This window comes from Pantherophis guttatus, chromosome 1, assembly GCF_059756535.1.
Source record: "Pantherophis guttatus breed Tessera chromosome 1, ASM5975653v1, whole genome shotgun sequence".
Lineage (NCBI taxonomy): Eukaryota > Metazoa > Chordata > Lepidosauria > Squamata > Colubridae > Pantherophis > Pantherophis guttatus.
The window spans coordinates 321,940,378-321,956,768 of record NC_142063.1 but is presented as its reverse complement, the minus strand read 5'-3'; positions in this window follow the sequence as shown (position 1 = coordinate 321,956,768).

The following is a 16,391-nucleotide window of genomic DNA, read 5'->3' as shown; positions in this document are numbered from 1 at the left end:
GGTGAACAGGCACGAAATAAAACACATAAATATAAAAGTTAAGACATAATTAAAACCCAATTAAATAATTTTTGCCCGAGACAATTTAAAACTCCCAATAATTTAAAACGAATTAAAATTTGAGTTTAAAAATTTAAAAGAAGGGGAAAAACAGATGAAATTGACAAGAATTCTGTCCCTTCTGTTCTAGCCCAAGTGACAGGATACATGTTTAAAATTCCTTCCTTCCTGTTGTGGCCTGCCGGTGGCCAGTGTAACTAGCAGCAGAGTCTGACAGTGAGGAAGTTGGGGGGGAGCTTGGGCCAGTCCTGGGGGCTGTGGAAAGCTTGGACGAGGGCTCTGCATTGGAGGCAGAAAGGGAGTTAGGCAGAAGTGAGGCAGAGGAACAGCTGGAGCCCATTCCTAGTGTGCACATGCACAGAGCTGCCAGAAGACAAGAACAACTCAGAAAGCAGGATCGACTTGGGAGTAAAGCCACACCTTAGAGATGATTGGCTCCTCCCATAGGAAATAAAAGAGGGGCGAACAGGGAGTGGGCTTTTGCAGGAAACCATTTGTTCCATGACTCTGAGAAACTCTGTGCCAAGTTTTACCTTGTACTGCGATTGGAAACAAGTTACGTGGCAGCTTGCCAAACGAGATAAGGTATGTTGAGAAATATTCCTTTGAAAACCTGTTTGGACAAACCTTGTTGACTGTGAATGAATGTAATTCATGGACGGACCATGGTATAGAGTCTCTTGCTTGGGAAGCAGGTTGGAGATCCAAGGTCTGTTAATCCTGTTAATCTGTTTCTGTTTCTGTTTTTCACACAGAAGACAAGCTTCTGAAGGCTGCATTGTGGAAAAACCCTATAAGTCACTGGGAGGACTTACACTGGGGTGTAAATCACACCCATTTTTAAAAGTAAACCAGAAAAAAAAAAGGAAAAAGGAAAATCACAATGCTGTAGCAATTGCCACAAAGCTTAACACATTCCATAAATTGAACAAGCATATAAGTCACCACATTATAAAAATAAAGGCTCCCTCAAATTGTTCTTGATTCTTTGAGACTGCATGAACATATAGTATAGTTTTCTTGGTAGTAATGCAGAGGCTGTTTGCTGTTGGCTTCTTCCAAGAGGTGTTTTCAACTTTTCAAGCTAGCCTTTAGCTTTGGAGCCTACTAGTAATTTCCCATCCAAGAACTAATCAGGTCAGACCCTGCTTGGCTTTTTGAGATCAGCTAGGGAATTTTAACAATTGTTTAATTTTTCTTGAAGCTGTTAACAGTCTAAGCTATTTGAAATAATGTAATTTAAATGATTTTAAACTGTCCCAGGGGTTTTATAAAGTACTTTAGTGCAGCAGCAGCAATAACCAGAAACTAGGTAGTATTTCAATAAAGGTTTTAGAATTAAAAAGAAGAAATAGCTTCAATAAAGCAGGAGCATATCAACTTGCTGAATTAAAAGCCTGAGATGATAATAAGAAGATGCTTGATGCCAGAAACATATATTTTTTTTCTCTTATCCTGGTAACTCTCAGCTGGAGCTGGAAATGCTGAAGGACTTCATTGGATGATCTAGAGATCTTCAAAGACATTTAATGAGATCTCCTTCCATCCACTGACAACGCAAAGGTACCAGCATACTTGGGTGCTGCCTTCATGGTGAGTTTTCCTATGCCTCAGAAACAAGACTAACAACTGATGCGGTCCCCATGAATTTATCTTGAGACAATTTAAGAAAAGTGATTGATGGAATCCTTTGGAGCAGAGGTGGTAAACTAGCAGCCTGCGGGCCGGATGTGTCACGCGCAGGTCACACCCACCCCAGCTCTGCGAAGGGAAAAGACGTTGCAATATTTATTTGTTTGTTTGTTTGTTTGTTTGTTTGTTTGTTTGTTTGTTTGTTTATTTATTTATTTATTTGTTTGTTTGTTTGTTCAATTTATATGCCACCCTCCTCCGAAGACTCAGGGCGGCTTACCATGCACTTATAGCAATAACCTTCATTCTTTTGTATATACTTGCTTATTAGGGCTTTTGGCCCCCCCATAAGCGGTGTTTTTGTGATGGCAAAATGACACACACGTTTGACACCCATGTTCTGGTGTCATGTGTTATTAGGAAAAAGCAAAAAAAAAATTGCTTTTTCTGAGAGATGAGGTGAGATGTGACAAACAGTTGGTTCTTCCCTTAAAACCTGCTCCCAACCTAGCCGATATCTATATCAGTGTGTTCATTTATAGATCTCTCTATTTGTATTTCTGACAGATTGAACTTGCCAAGCAGAAGCTGCCACTTCTATTCACATGGAAGGACGTGGATTTACCAAACAAAGCTTCCTCTCTCTCCTGTCTTATAGTAAAATTGCCTGCCTCCTGCAGATCAGGCACTGGAATGCTTGTGGCCTGCAGGTTTGGGGGACGGGGGTGGGTGGGCAGGGAAGGTTCATTCTGCTTGGTAAAGCAAGAGATTGCCTACTTTAGTAGACAGAATGCATCCATGCAGTAAATACTACACACTTTACCTCAGAAAGTGCATATCAGGTACTATGGCAGGGAAATGGAGGTGGTTACTGTCTTGCTTTATTGGGCAGAATGCACTCTCCCCCTCTAGATCAGCACAATGGAGGTGATGGATAACTGTGCTTTTTGACAGATGTCTAGTGGCCTTCAAGAAGATGGCTGGTGATATGTAAAAAAAAAAAAAGGCTGCCAAACAAGAAGGGAGAAGCAGCTTTTAGCTGTCAGTTATTCAATTCTCCTCACTTTTCCTGCCATATTAATTAGTTGCATTGCTCTGTTCTGCTTGTCACCCTTCTTTCAGACCAGTAAAAGAAGTGGGGAGAACAAGATCTACTCTTAAAATAGCACTTTTTTTCTCCTGGCCTGGAAAACGAGTGACAGGCAGAATGGAAGAGTGGTTAAATTGTAGGTAGGGACCAATTTAACCCCATTTTCCCATCCTGGTACCCATTTTGGGAGCTGATTCATGCTGAGAACTCACCAGAACCAGTTTCTTCATGTGGGAATAGCATGTTATATAAATACAATTGTAAATGGCTTTAGCAAATATCGCAGACTGAGTCATTGCAGTGGTCAGATTAGACCTTCTTCAGATTTGTTTTAAACTTATCTGGCCTGTCCAGACCAGTGGTGGGTTGCCCCCGGTTCGGACTGGTTCTATAGAACTGGTAGTAAAACTGGCAGGAGGCTCCGCCCACTGACCCTGATGTCATCAGAAGCGATCTGTGCATGCGCAGAAGCTTCTGCACATGCATGAGCAAAGTGAGTGTGCACGCACAATCCTGTTGTGAACCAGTAGTAAAGGTAAGTAGAACCCACCCCTGGTCTAGACCAATTTTTCAATAAAAGAGTATATTGACCCATAGAGCAATTCTTCTCTGAGTTTTTGACTGATTCATTGATTATAATAATTCACATGTTTGCAATCAGAACTTCTCTATCAATTTCATTCAGGTTCTAACCTGTACAGAATTCCACACAGGTAACCCTTGCATCAAATCATATAGTTTTGTTGTGGTTGATTATGGCTTTCAGAGTAGTTATAAAAGTACCATGGATTGTAAGAAGAACCAATCCACGAGTCTTGAACCAAATAAAGATTGACTGCTGCTTTGAAATGTTTTTTTGAAGAATTATAAGATTTAAATTCCAAGCATTTTTCCATACAGTCCTTTGGGGTTGAGTCTGTCTCAATGACACTTAACATAACAGTCTCACAGCCTGAGTTCTTAACTACAATTTGTTGAGTAAACCAGAATGCCTAAATAGGTCTTTTTCTGATGCTAGCCGAAACAGTAAGCAGCTGTCTCAACGTAGTTGAGCTCTGGAAACTAGCAGAGAACTTTGTGTTAGGCTTACAAGCTATCGAAGCAGTCTTCATGTCATTAAGAAGAATGTGATTTAGAATCCTATAAACCACCAATAGGCAACAGGACTGACTAGGGTATGTTTTTTAGGATATGCATTGATTTAAGTAAATACTGCAGATGCTTGGTCTCAGTGTAGGAAAAACAGCTGGCCTTGGAGTGCCATCTCCTGGATATTTTGAGATCCTGCTCTCCCCGATGGCTGCTGGAAAAGACAAATGCATGATAGAAACGGGTGAATCTGTTAATTTGGGTTGCTTCATTTTTGCAAATATGTCAAATTCATTTAATCACCCAATATTTTTAAAATTAGAATTAGAATTAATTAAAATTAGAATTAATTAAATACTTTTGTATTTTTAAGGGAACTATGCACATATTTTAGAGGAGACATCTATTGCACATTTTTTGTAATTTTGCCTAGTGATGAAGACACCTCCTACTCGGAAGGTTGAGAGTTTAATCCCAGGTAGCAGCAAATGTTTCTGTCCTAGGCTGTAAAGAAAAAATATCTTTTGCGAACTCTGTGTGGCATCAGGAAGGGCATCCGGCCAGTAAACACTCAGCTTCATTCAGTTGCCCTGACTCTACCACAAATTAAGGGATTACAGCAGGGGTATCAAACTCGACTTCATTGAGGGCCACATCAGGCTTGTGTTTGACCTTGAAAGGCTGAGGTGGACATGGCCAGGGTGGGCATGGCCAACATGATGTCACTCATGTCAGGGAGGTGTCTGTGGTGGCCCAAGCACTCTGTCAGCAAAAAGTGGCTCCCAAGCTCCGCTTTTGGCTACGATGGCCTCCTACAACCCTCTGCCAGCAAAAATGTGGGGGGGCACACATGGCCCTCCTGAGCTCTGTTTTCACTGGCAGAAGCACCATGGGCCAGTCCTTTGCTTTTTTCAGGGTGGCCCCACGGGCCAGATCTAAGCACTCTGTGGACTGGATCCGGCTCCCGGGCATTCAGTTTGACACCCCTGGATTACAGGGACCTAAAAAGGAAGGATTTGAAATATGGCAATTCTATATATTATGTCCATGAATATATGTAGTTTTGACCAGATCTATCACGTATGATCATTTTTAAATGGACAGCGAACTTCATGGCAAAATTTGAGGACAAAGAGTTTTGAATGATAATAACATTTGGTTTGTGCTTTAATTAGAAAGGGAAAAATGACATTATATTGTTGGAAGAAATATCCATCTAGTTCAATTCCAAGCTGGAAGAAAGACACTGGAAATATGGAGGTTGATTGGAAAGATGGTTTATTGTTGAAGCAGAACCACTAAGCATGTGTGATTCTGGGAAGCTGACCACATGGAGTTGAGACTGAGGGTTTTTTTTATATCTTCTCTTGGGCTTTGAACTTGAGCTTCCTGTTCCTGTGCAAGAACATGCATTCTATTGGCTGTTGTAGGGGTCACAGCTGCTCTGTAAGTTGTCCCAGGTTTGGTTGAAGTTTGGAGGGTGTGGTGAACTGAGATGATGCAGTGAAGGAGCTTGTGTTCTGAAAGGGTGTTGGGCAATTCCTATTATGTCTGAGGGCTAATCCTACCTTTGTTCAGACCTTGCTGCAGGGAATTTGCTTATGAATAAAGCTACCTATCTCTTTATCTCTTAAGTGCTGACATCTGTTGAGGGCTATTAAAAAAGATGAGGGCTATTAAGTCTGCTTCCTGCCTGTAAAAAGAAACACAGTTCCAGGGAAAGATAATATTCTGCCTTTTTAATATTTCTCAAAATATTTCATTCTTCTAGCAGAGGGGTGGGTGCTAACTTTCTACAATATTTAAATGCAAATTACATAATTTTCTCTGCAATCGCTAATCCACGGGTCTGTAATAACTGATTTTGCTTTCCACTTCCATCTGTTATCCAAAGATTCCAAAAATGGTTGGTTGGTTTTTATGAATTTGCAAGCAGTTTATGGCTCCAAGTTCTCTTCTATATGTGTTCATTTTATTATCCCTTTTCCTTGGAGTGATCCATAGATTATTTACTGGCTAGAACGGAAATTGAAAGGCTAAAATATTCAAATGCATATTCCTAATCCTTCTGCTATCTTAATTTATTTTTTCCTTACGAGGTAGTTAACCTTCTGCTCTCATCATTTGTCTGTTTAGTTCACAAGACCACTCTATCCTCCTTTTGCAATACAAATCCAGGACATCTTGTTGGATCCAGGAGTTAGCAGATGGGGCCTGGATCCTTTCTGCACGGCTTCATGGAAAGTAAAGGGAATACACTTGCTCTTTAGCACTCCCAATTTGTTCAAAGATGCAAAGAAGTGAGGCGATATTTGGTTTGCACACTTTGGGGGCTACAAACGAAATGCTGGTGGGCCAAATGTATAGCACTTTTGAATTATCTAGTCTTAAGCAATTTGGGATCTTTGTTGCCAGTGGGCACACTAATCACAGATGGTAACAGGATGCATTTCAATAATGATTGCATAGGTTTATTGATTCAACTATACAGAACAATTGCTCCTTAGTTTATTTCTCAATTCCAGCACAACATAACATGTTTTCCCGAAAATAAAACCCTGTCTTATATTTTTTTGAACCCTGAAATAAGCGATTGGCCTTATTGCCATGTGCTCAAAAGCCCGATTGGGCTTATTATCAGGGGATGTCTTATTTTGGGGGAAACAGGGTAGTACTCTGATAGAATATCAGAGATGGAAGGAACCTTGGAGGTCTTCTAGTCCAACCCCCACTCAAGCAGGAGACCCTATGCCATTTCAGACAGGTGGCTGTCCTGTCTCTTCTTAAAAGCCTCCAGTGATGGAGCATCCACAACTTCTGAAGGCAAGCTGTTCCACTGGTTGATTGTTTTCAGTTTCAGGAAAATTCTTAGTTCTAGGTTGAATCCCTCTTTGATTAGCTTCTATTGTTTCTTGTCTTGCCTTTGGGTACTTTGAAAAACAGACCCGCTCTTCTTTGTGGCAGCCTTTCAAATATTTAAACCTTGATATCATGTCTCCCCTGGTCCTTCTTTTCACTAGACTAGCCATACCCAATTCCTGCAACTGTTCATCCTACGTTTTAGTCTCCAGACTGTCCAGAGAGAGAGCCACTGTCTTCTCAGTGTAAGCAAGAAAGAATCTGAGTCTTGATAGGATGAAAGGAATGTTCCCTAGTATTTTCCTGTTGTAGACAGGTTGAATGTTTATATTTGCATTAGATAGTAATGGAGAAGTTAAACACAAAATGTCAGCTCAGAAAAACAGTTCATTTAATTTCATTCACCATTCTTCATCTATACATAGTGTTTATTCTCCCCTGATATATGGTTAAATGTCATTTACCATTGGAACAATGGGTCACAAAGCCCTATCTGCCTTTGGATCAGGGGTGAAATCCAGCAGGTTCTGACAGCTTCTGGAGAACTGGTAGCGGAAATTTTGAGTAGTTTGGAGAGCCGGTAGCGGGAATTTTGAGTAGTTCAGAGAACCGGCAAATACCACCTCTGGCTGGTCCCAGAGTGGTATGGGAATGGAGATTTTGCAATATCCTTCCCCCAGGAGTGGGGTGGGAATGGGGATTTTGCAGTATCCTTCCCCTGCCATGCCCACTGAGCCACACCACGCCCACCAAGTCACGCCTGCAGAATGAGTAGTAAAAAAAATTGAATTTCACCACTGCTTTGGATTATTTGCCATAGGACTAGGATGGCCAAGCCACCAGAACTGATAGAGAATTTTAAATGAAAAAAAAATTCAAATGAAGTAGTTCTTCCTCTTCTTTCTAATTTTTGACATATAAAACAGAATGGTGCATCTGATTTAACTTCAGATTCCAACTTTCCGCAAAGTGTCCATGCATCAGAATGAGTGGTTTGGCTGTTGATGGTTGGGTCACATTTCCTGTGTGGTCCCAGATGTTCTTTGCTTATCTTTGATACAATAGTGCTGGACTGGACTGGAATGTTTTCTCATCCACTCTGCCATGACTTTTTTCATTAGGCATGTTTTCAAATGAACAGGTCATTCTGACATGACTTTGCCTTAAGCTGATCATTAGCCATGTATTGAATAAGTTCCCACAGATTACTTTTTGCTCATATTACATGCTTCTAGATTTAGTCAAAGAATACATGCTCACAATTGTCCAGATACCATTCCAACATCCCTCACACTCTCATTTTTTGCACCCATGATTTAGTCCTTGAACATTTTGATTAGCAGTTCAATGAAAAATGTAATTACCTACAATAGTCAATAGAAAATTGCAGAATGTGTTTCACCGAATGTAGGGCATGGAAGAGCAGGCTTAGCTCTTTAATATTCATGTATATGCATATATGGTCCTAGCAGAATATTTTCAGGTGTAGAAAAAGTTTAATTCTGAGATCCTGCATATGGCATCCATGGCCTCAATGGATAACTGTACAACTCCCTTAGTGTCTGCCAGGTTCCAAAATGCTTCCTTATGATTTAAAAAAAAACATATTTCATTCTTTTAAAAATAGGAAGATATACTCTAAAGAAAATTGCTAATCTGCATCTTCACCTTTATTTCCAGGACTGCAGGTTGGCCTCCAATGAGCCCCAGAGCTTTTTAAAAACAAATAAAACCAGGCATTTACAGGACAATAATTTATTTAGAAGCATGTATATCTGCCTAGAAAGAGAGGAGAAAAAAACTGTAATAATATGGAGATTCTGTGAAGTGAAGGCAGACAGACAAAGTTATATCTCCGATGCCAGTTATTTTGTAAAGGGGCAAGCAACAGTTATTTTACTAGTGTGCCCACATATTGGTTCTGAAAAAACTACCTATTATCTCATATGGTTGCTGGATACTGTCCTCCACAGCAGGGCCGGATTTAGATGAAAAGAGGCCCTAGGCTATTCCACTTATGAGGCCCTTTCACCTATAGTGAAAGTGTAATTTTAATTTTGCTAACAATTTGAATGTAGGCCCCTCTTGATCTTGAGGCCCTAGGCTGAAGCCTAGTTAGCCTATAGGAAAATCCGGCCCTGCTCCACAGTCAGGTTGGCTGGGGTTGCAAAAGATCCTGGATACCTGCTCCCTCTCCCTCTCTTATACACTGGAATATTAGTCTCTAGGGAACAATAGCCCTATCAACCAGGAACTTCTTGTTTATTCAGTTTTTTTGACATGGGGATATTGATAATTCAATGAAGTGTGCTGGAGTCTTTTGTGCTGCATTTCAGTGTATGTTATGCATGAGCGGGACAAAAGGGCACAAACATAATAGTGGAAGGTGAGGTGGAAAAGAGAAGAGATTCTGTTTGACCAAAAATGATTCTGAGGTGCCCCGGACTTCAGGAGTGAAAAAAGGAAAGAAAGATCCAGAGACAAAACAGTATTGGGAATAATCTGGTTTTGGTTTCTTGGCTTTGTACCTCAAGTTAGTTCTTCCAATCACTCAGAGAAAGTCGTGCATCTCCCTGAGCAACCAAGGTGTGCGCAGCAAGGGCTGGAAGAAGCGCCTGCAAGATCTGGCAAATACAGGGACACTTTGCGCCCACTCTGGAATATGGAGCGAGTCTCTATCTCCCGCTGTCGCCCTTACCTTCTCAGGCCAGGCAAGGGGAGGGTGAGTGGCAGGGCCAGCCAGTGGTGAATTCAGCTGACAGGGAGCCACAGCAGGGGAATGAAAGAGCTTCATTTATCTGGGAACTTGAAATGACTCTTGATTTAAATATGGTAAAAAGCACCCAAAGAAGAAAGAACATCAGCCAAAAAACAAAACAAAAAACCACCACCAACAAACCACCAACCCTCGCCTGTTTTTGGAAATGGTTCAAGGGGGAACACACGCACACACAAATGAGACAGACACAGAGAGAGAGAGATGAGAGAGGGAGGGAGGGAGGGAGGGAGGGAGAGAGAGAGAGAGAGAGAGCTGTTTCCCACAGAAAACACCAGGAGCCACAAAACCTGGGTAAATGTGGCAGGGTGGTGGTGGTCATGTGACTGGGTGGGAGTGGGTGACATCGAGTTGGCCATGCCCACCCAGGTTTTGTGGCTCCCGGTAATTTCTTTTCTGTGGGAAATGGGTCCAAATGGCTCTGAGTGTTTAAGGTTGCAGACCCCAGCTCTTAGTCCATTTTGCTGGGATTGTCTACATTGACTTGTGGTAGATATCTAAAAAGTCAGATATCCTTTGCATCACCACCATGACTTGATTTTAACTAGTGATGTTCTGGATTGAATTTGGACTTTTCCATACATAAAGCAAATGCTGGTAAGTTACATCTCCCCTCATGGATTCAACTTGTTAGGACATGATTTATTTAAACTTAGTTTATTGAATACATTAACATTGGCTGGTTTTGCACTACACCCTAAGTCATAAATTATGGTCTTTTAAACACAGAGGCTAGAATTGCATCGAATAAACCACAAACTGGCTGTGTTTTCATAATGCACTTAACATCCTTGCTGAATTTTCTGGATTTATGCCATATATTGAAATGAACTATTAGTTAGCCAAATGGGTTGGGGTTACAGAACACACTATACCACAAAAATGTAACCTAGGTTAATAATTTCCAAACTATCATATTGTGCAAAGCTGCTAGGTCTTTATTTGACTTGATAGATAGTGTAAACCATAATAATATATACAAATAGGAATATAAAGGCCTGTCACTGAGTCATTTCATCGGCAATACTTCCAAACACTTCCCTCCCTCAAGCCTCCAATCTGACATTTCTTTTTATTGGTCATCTTAAGAATATGGTCTACTCATTCCAAAACACATTTCAGGGTTGTTTCGGAGATACCATGATGATCAGTTGTGCAATCAGGCTGAGAACAGTTCTGACCTGCAGCCTAATCCGCTTGTCTCCCATAATGCTCTTGGCCTTTTCTTAAGCCAGCTTCAAAAATTTCAGTCCATATTGCAGTGGGCTCACAACACAATGAGACTGGAAATAAGACACTGTATAAATTACGTTTCATTTCAATATTAAAAGGCAAAGAAACTACTTCAGTTTTTTGGAGTGTAGCCCTTGGCAGGATCCTCAAAGACCAAGAGAAGACTTTGAACCAAAACAAAATATGCACCTCTATTATAAAGGATGCATTGTATAAAATTAAATGTGGGTTGTTAGAATGCCCAATTTTGCCATTTTCCCCTCTTATTCCTCTACCTTGCAAGATATTTGTCTTGATAAATAGTAAAGCTGCCTTTTTAACCTGGCTCCCTGCCAGGTGGCGAAACACAAATCCTCTAATAGTATGGTTTAGATACAGTGGGGAGACATTCTAACCTAGCTTGCAAATCCCATATACATTTTCTAGGCTATCCGCCTAGAAAATAAAATGTTGTGCAGCCCCAATGTAGCAACCTGGCTCTAAAGCTCCAATTTTACTCTGGTTGGGTTCACATGTAGGTCAGTTTAAGGCCTTATGGTTATATTTGCATAATATGCTGCAATTTTAACCTTAATAGTTTATTTTTTGGGCAAGGTTGATAATTTAATGTGTTGTATGAACCAACCCTTAGGTGTAGTTTATGATTTAGGGTACTGTGCAAACCCAGATACTGAGTTAATCTTTTGTAAAGGGTAAGGCAGAACAACAGGCAGTTTAAAACATATCACTATTATTTGAGTGATTTATTTAGTAAGAATAAGAAAATTATAGAAAATGGCTAATCAAAGGAGTTAGTGTTTTAAGGCTAAAAGTGCCGAATAGAATAGAATAGAATAGAATAGAATAGAATAGAATAGAATTTTTTATTGGCCAAGTGTGATTGGACACACAAGGAATTTGTCTTGGTGCATATGCTCTCAGTGTACATAAAAGGAACTGATCAGTCAAAAAGAGCTCCTAGAAAGTAACCAAAGTTGGCACAACATATATGAGATTTATAAAGGTTGCAGATTTGATGTGATTTGGGGCCCTCTTTTAAATATTGATCTAATGTAGCGGTGGCACATTCTTTAAAGCATGCTCCTCCAAGCCAGGCATTATCAGACTGATGTGTGAATTTCAACATGCAAAATTCTTGGCAATGATTTGCAGTCGGAAATTCTGGGAGCTGAAGTCCCACATTTGGAAGGGCATCCAGGATGAGGAAGAGTCATATCTTGACATGCAGACCAAACAGAAACCACCTGTTGCTCTTTTGGAGCAGTTTAGGTGACTCTTCTACTTCAGGGGTGTCAAACTCAAGGCCCGCAGGCCACATGTGGCCTGCTGGGTGCTTAGATCTGGCCTGCAGGCCTGCCTTGAAAACAGCGAAGGACCAGCCTGCGTGTGGCCCTCCCGGGCTCTGTTTGTGGCCATGACGGCCTCTTGCAGCCTTCTCCCAGTGAAAACAGAGCATGGGAGGCCATCATGGCCAAAAACAGAGCCTTGATGAGTGTTGTCGAGCTGGCCACGCCCACCCTAGCACGCTTCCCCACAGCCCCCTGGGGTCAAACACAACCCTGTTGTGGCCCTCAATGAAATTGAGTTTGATACCCTTGTTCTACTTGAAGGTGTAACAAATTTTCAGAAGCATCTTCAATATGGATTTCAAGGTTTGGTATAAGGCTAGCAAGTTTTAACCTGCTTTACAAAGGAATGTTTTATCATTGAATCAAAAGGAACAACTGCTTTATTTCTGGATATAAGCAAAAGAGCTCCAGTTTTGTTTTTCCTTTCTCCTTTGGCAGGAGCTAAATTGAAGGTTGGCAACATCATCTCTCTTTTGAGGAACTGAAGCCATCTGTTTTTCTGGCTGATCTTCTGCACCAATTCAATGCAGCATGTCTTTGACTTCCTGTAAACATCACCAGCAGGGCGACCCAGAATTGAATATTATTATGACAATCTACATTTATTTAAGTGGCAAAATTCCCATTGACGTGAATGCCTTTCTGGATCATGGCTTTAGCTTGTTTATGTTTTATTTGATGCCTTGACATTCTATTTTTAATAAATTCAGAACTGTCAAAAAGGTGAAGCAGGAACATAGAATGCAAAAGGGATACAGGCTTTTCATAAGGGGAAATGGTGATGGGAGTCATTAGCATATACGGTCCTTCGTTCACTTTCTGGGATGCCAGGAAGGTGGTTCAAGGAAGACCTCAACTAAGAAAGGAAATAAGCTCTTAGAGATCTCGATTCAATTCCTAGATTCATGTATCATCATCTTCTTTTAATGACTCCATAATCCCTTGCGGGGTGGATCCGTTCCAGTCGGGCTTCAGGCCTGGGTACAGCACGGAAACGGCATTGGTCGCGTTGGTTGATGATTTCTGGAGGGCTCGGGACAGGGGTTGCTCCTCTGTCCTGGTCCTATTAGATCTCTCACCAGCTTTTGATACCATCGACCATGGTATCATGCTGCACCGGTTGGAAGAGTTAGGGGTGGGGGGCACTGTGTTACGGTGGTTCTCCTCCTTTCTCTCTGACCGGTTGCAGTCTGTGTTGGCAGGGGGGCAGAGGTCAACTCCGAGGCCCCTCATATGTGGGGTGCCACAAGGGTCGGTCCTCTCGCCCCTTTTGTTCAACATTTATGTAAAGCCGCTGGGCGAGATCATCTGTGGTTTCAGGGTGAAGTACCACCAGTATGCTGACGACACTCAGCTGTACATCTCCACCCAGGACCACCCCAACGATCCCTTGAAGTAATGTCCCGGTGCCTGGAGGCCGTGCGGATCTGGATGGGGAGAAACAGGCTCAGGCTTAACCCATCCAAGACCGAGTGGCTGTAGTTTCCGACGTCCCGATATAGTCAGTTGGCGCCATCACTGACTATTGGGGGCAAATCATTAGCCCCCACGGAGAGGGCTCGCAACTTGGGCGTCCTCCTGGATTCACAGCTATCTTTAGAAGAGCATTTGACGGCTGTGACTGGGATGATTTTTTATCAGGTTTGCCTGATTCACCAGTTGTGTCCCTTTCTGGATCGGGACTCCTTACTCACGGTAACTCATGCCCTCATCACTTCCCGCCTGGACTATTGCAACACTCTCTACATGGGGCACCCCTTGAGGAGCACCCGGAGGCTCCAGCTGCGCAGAGTGCGGCTGCGTGGGTGGTTATGGGAGCGACATGGTGTTCCCATGTAAGACCTCTCCTGCGCGAGCTGCACTGGCTCCCGGTGGTCTTCCGGGTGCGCTTCAAGGTTTTGGTTACTACCTTTAGAGCGCTCCATGGCTTAGGACCTGGTTACCTACGGGACCGCCTGCTGCCACCAATAGCCTCCCACCGGCCAGTACGCTCTCATAGAGAGGGACTCCTCCGGGTGCCGTCAGCCAAACAATGTCGACTGGCGGCCCCCAGGGGGAGAGCCTTCTCTGTGGGGGCACCTACTATCTGGAATGAGCTCCCCCGGAGATACGGAGGATCCCGGATCTGCGCACCTTCCGCCGCGCTCTTAAGACCTTTTTATTCCATCAGGCTGGCCTGGCCTAATTTTTTCCCTTTTTTCCCTTTTTAAAATGTAAATTTTAATCTGTTTAAAATTATTGGGGTGTTTTAAATCTGTCTTGGGCCAAATTGTTTAATTCGGTTTTACTTTGCTTTTAAATTTTGTATTTATGTGTTTTATCTTGTGGCTGTTCACCGCCCTGAGTCCTTCGGGAGTAGGGCGGTATATAAATCAAATAAAATGAAAAATGAAAATGAAATGAAATGGAGTCTGGGCAACTGAATGAAGTTGAGTGTTTACTGGCCAGATGCCCTTCCTGCCGCCAATGCGGAGTTATATTCAGCAGATATATCCTCAACATGCCCAGAGAGAGAAATAGCTGCCTCTATCTAGGATTGAACTCACAGCCTCCTGATTGTGAGGCAAGAGCTCTACCTCTAGGCAACCTCACCACTCAATTCCTAGATTCATGCATCCCACAGTTTATTTAAGCATTTAGAAGAAAAGACCTCATTGGCTAGGTTCTTAATCAAGACTTCTTAATCTAGGAATTGATTGGCTGCCCTATCAATCTCAGGCGATACGATCTCTCAGATGTACATTGGATACCATCATGCTCCGACTCCTGATAGAGACTGAAAAGATAGGAAATATTTCCTAAAGTAGAAGAAAAATAAGTTGGGAATGTGGATTTTTAAAATAGCATATCTGTTGTAAATCTTTTTTTTTTTTTTTTTTTTGATAAAGACCTATGAATGAATGATCTGGTGATATGAAACGTTATGTTATGGTGATATAGCAAGTAGAACTACCATTTCTGATATTTCCATAGACAACTAAACACAGACTTTACAATGTTGCTTCGTCCTTCTTCAAAGGCCTGTGGTGCTGCTGCACTTTGGATTGCAGAAGAGTAAAGCAAGAAGAGGACTTCTGTTTTCTTTGACAACCTCTCTCTGTCCACATAGCCAGACAGCTGAACTTCAAAGAGAAACTGCAGAAGGAAGAGCCAGCTCAGTTCAGGAAGTGCAGAGGGAAAAGGTGGGAGGAAAGCAATGAGGACACATAAAATTTCTTGCCAATGAAAGAACACCCCAAAGACCAGGAAGGAAACAGACTGTCCTGGGATGCTGGACAGGGTTACAAATATATTTCTGTAACTCTGACTATTGAAATAAATAAGCGCAGATGATCATGTATAACATCTTAAGGTGGATGCACAAAATGATTTCTAATATGACTTTTTTTTAGAGGAAAAGCCTCCTTTCACATACAAATACCTTCATACCTGTTTCTCAAGGAAATGTGACATTGTTTCCTGCATCCAGAAGTCTTAGAGGATAATTCCTGTTCAACATAAATGGAAGACATGAGTTCATAGAAGATTGACTCAAGGTATATGTAGCTCAAAATAAAACCAAAGCCACCACTCCAGAATTCAAACTGTAATAATACAACCAACTCTTCTGTTTTTGACTGGGCTGTGAGAATAACCTTGAGGAACCTGAGGAAGAGCTGCAAGGCAATGGGCAGATAGGTCCATAATACGAAAGCAAGAATGGAATTTGAGAAAGCATCTGACTGGACCGTTCCTAGTTCTCTTTAGGTTAAAGATGCAGGGAGAGGAGACTACATTCAAGGTTGCAAAATTCTGTTAAAACACATGTTGAAAATACCTGACATCTCACTGCTAAAGCTGGCCTTCAACAGCTTCAATTAACCTACATGGACATATCCTCCCCAATAGTAGGGGAATTCAAATTACAATGAAAAGGCTCATTTGAAAGGACATTGTACTGAAACTCCTAATCCTTAGTAGGAAAGAGTATAGCAGAAACCGGCCAGTTCACTTAATTGCAATTGTTTCTGCTTTCACAGCATGAAAATGGAAATTATAGAAGAAATGAATACACCTCCCACATCACAAGATGCTCATATGTGAGTGGACAGGTATAGTTGTGAAAAGCAAAGTAAGCAACTCCAAAAGGTTTTTTTAAACATTTGTTTGAAAACTTGCAAACCATAGCATATATTTTCTACTGGGACTCCTGATCTTCTATCAGCTAGTTATACTTGCATAATGTTAAATAAACATTATGAAAGCATGTGAAGAATTTGTGTGTAATTCGTTGCAACCCCACCCCCCAACCTCCTGTATGAGA